Here is a 3,372-nt window from a genome sequence, read left to right as displayed (position 1 = left end):
GTCATCACCCCGGGCAAGCGAGCATTAGGCTATTTCAAGGCATAAGAAGGACGCCAGGTACCGAGTTCAGCTAGCCATGGAGTCCGAGATTCTCTGTCTTCTGGCACTTTGGGAATGATACACAACTGACCTAAGCGATTAGCATTTTTTAGTTTTTTTCAGTATTTTATAAAACTACTGCCACATCCTTTCTCTTATGTCTTCTTCATCTTCGGGGAGACTTTGAATTTAAAATATTCTATATCCTATTCATTAGCAAATGTTTTAGCCTTCATAATATTTGTATTTAACCCTTATTCTTAGGGTTTGTTTTTGTAACTTAGAAACTATATTAGGAATGCAAGGACTTTATCCCTCCTGCTTGGCGCAGTGGACTAAGCCACTAGCTGGCCCTGCCTAAGTGAGGAGTGAGAAGATCACCCAGCACCCATATTGCTGCAGGCTGTATTTAGAAGGCATGGTGTTTAAATGACCTCTCCTAGCTTAAATATGTGAATTCTTTCAGATCAGGAAAGAGTAAAATAAGAAGCCTAGAAACTCTTGATTAAGAATGCGAATCTCAGTAATGGTTGAAAATGAGAAGCAGCAGCAGATTGTAATTTGCTCTCTTGGACGTGGTAGACTTGCTGTGATTGAACTCCTGAAATGATGACTAAATGGAGGAAACCTGCATAGTGTTTGCTGTAAGATGCAAAGAGACTTATTTTCGTTATTAAAGTATTCTTATAAGAAAATGTATGTATTTGTAAAAATAATTTTCTGTGTCAAGTGTTTGTGCAATCAGAGCTGAATTGTAAACTATCCTTGTAATATCTAGTTATTTTGAAAGATTTATATATTGAATCCTGGATATATGACCAATAAAACCGATGAAACGATAAAAAAAAAAAAGAAATTAGTCCATGTCTTCAACATTATCAAATTTATAGGCATAAAGTATTTTATAGTATCCCTTTCTTATCCCATTTTTTTGGCTGCTTATTTTTTTTTTTAATTTTATTGTAGCTGACGAACAGTATTATATTAACTTCTGGTGTACAACTTTGTGATTCAACATTATGAAGTAATCACTATGATAAATCTAGATTTTTATTGCCCTTTTACTGTCCTTGCAAAATATCCTGATGTTCCCTCTATCATTTTTGATATTAGTAATTTGTGTCCTCTTCTTTTTTTTCTTAGATAGATTGGCTGGAGGCTTATCAATTTTGTTGATCATCTCAAAGATCATCTTGGTTTTGTTGATTTTTTTCCCATGGATTTTCTGTTTTCAAATTAATTGATTTTCATTGTAATTATATTATTTCTTTGCTTTTGCTTACTTTGAATTTAATTCACTCAACTTTTTCTAGTTTTTAAGGTTGAAACTTAGATAATTGGTATTCTTTCTTCTTTTTTAACATATTCATTTAATGCTATAAATTTCCAATTAGGCACTGTTTTCTCTGAACCCCACACACTTTGATAAGTTGTGTTTTCATTTTCATTTAGTTAAAAATATTTTACACTTCTCTTGAGATTTCTTCTTTGACCCCCATGTTATTAAGAAGTGTGTTTTTAATCCCTATTTATTTTGGGATTTTCTAGGTATCTTTGTTATAGATTTCTAATTTAACTCTGCTATGGTCTGAGAGAAGGCATTGTTTGTTAAGGTGGTCTGGAATGTGGTCTTAGTGAGTGTTTCATTTAAGCTTGGGGAAAATGTGTATTCTGCTGTTATTTGGTGACATGGTCTGTAGATGTCAATTATACCATTAATTGATGGTGTTGTTGAGCCCAGCTATGACCTTACTGATTTTCTACCTGCTGAACTTGTCCATTTCTTATGGAGAAGAGTTGTAGTCCCCAACTGTAATAGTGGATTCATTCTTTTTCCCTTTCAGTTCTTTCAGTTTCTGCCTCAGGTAATTTGACACTCTCTTATTAAGCACATAGACATTAAGGCAAAGCTGTTCTTTAATTAGTGTATTTATACTCTTTATATTTAATGCCATTATTGATATGTTAGGGATTAATTCTGCCACTTAAAATTTTATTTTCTCTTACCTTTGTTCCCCCTCATCCCAGAGAGAGCACAAGCAAGGGAGAGAGGCAGAGGGAGAGAAAGTGAGAATCCCAAGCAGTCTCCATGCTTGGTGTATAGCTTGACTAGGGGTCGATCCCACAACTGGAGATCATGACTTGAGCCAAAATCAAGAGGCAGTGGCTCAACCAACTGAGCCACCCAGGCATCTCCGTTCTGTTTTATGTTGTTGTTGTGGTTTGGTTTGGTTTGGTTTGGTTTTAATTTTTCTGTTTTCTTTTTCCTGCCTTACTATGGGTTACTTAATTTTTTTTAGAATTTCATTCCATTTTGATTTATCTATAGTGTTTTTGAGTATATCTCCTTTTTCTGCTTTATCCCACTTTCTACACTATTCACTGAGTTTTTATTTTTGACTATTATATTTTTTCATTCTTAAAATTTTCTTTTTTGTCTTCTTTATATCTTCTATTTCTTTGTCAAGTTTTTTTTCTTCAATTTAATGCAAGCACGTCCCTATTTTTCCTTGAGACATTTTTATCATGGCTCATTAAAAATATTCATTGGCTAATAATAATGCCTCCATTCCGTCTCTTTGTTGGCACCTATCAAGTGCTGTTCTTGGTTTAAGTTGCAATTCTCCTGGTTCTGGCCTGACTAGTCATTTTTTCGAGGAAAACCTGAAATTTGGGGGGTATTATGTTATGAAACTCTGGATCTTTTGATTTTATTGGCTATTCTGGGACAGCTTCTGCAGGAGAAGGGGTGGTGCAGCCTCAGTAAAACTCAGGCGGAAGTGCAATCTAGGTTCCCCGCCTGGTCTGCGTTGACGTGAGGAGGGGCTGTGGTACTGCTGGGCTCTGATTCCGAGGGACCGTCCTATCCAGAAGGGGCAGGAGTCCATCACGGCAGCTTCCTCTGCGGCTTCCCCTGCCATGCCGAGGAGGTAGGGTGGTCTCCTCACCACTGGCTGGTGGTGGAAGTCCTGACTGTCCACTCAGCCTGCTCTGATGACACCCTGTCGGGAGCCGCCAAGTTTTCTGGCTGCCTCAGGCAAGGATTATCACTCTCTGGAGAGTGAACCAGTAAACAAGATTTGCATCTGGAGGCTGGAGATTGCCATTTCCCGGTCAAAATAATTTTGGCGACTGCCTTGCTGCGCCAGACGTAGATTTGGCCAAGGTGCACAAAAGATCAAAACCGCATTTTGGATTATTCAGCGCTAGCTCCCCCTCCCCAGCATTGCAGAGGCAAGTCTGGGCGCTTCTTTTGATATTCATTTGACTCTGTTTACCTGGTAAGGGACCCGGGTCAGTTCCCCACCCCAAATCGCTATTTAAGAGACAGTG

The 3,372-nt window shown here is 37.8% G+C and overlaps 1 protein-coding gene across 2 annotated transcripts in view; it reads left to right on the top strand.

The window, feature by feature from the left end:
- The window catches only part of TMEM182 (transmembrane protein 182), a 63,415-nt gene that overhangs the window by 23,684 nt on the left and 36,359 nt on the right, over positions 1-3,372 (top strand). The window lies entirely within an intron of this gene.

Source organism: Suricata suricatta, chromosome 4, assembly GCF_006229205.1.
Source record: "Suricata suricatta isolate VVHF042 chromosome 4, meerkat_22Aug2017_6uvM2_HiC, whole genome shotgun sequence".
Classification (NCBI taxonomy): Eukaryota; Metazoa; Chordata; class Mammalia; order Carnivora; family Herpestidae; genus Suricata; species Suricata suricatta.
Note: the sequence above shows the minus strand (reverse complement) of the source record. Positions and strands in the feature narration are given on the sequence as shown.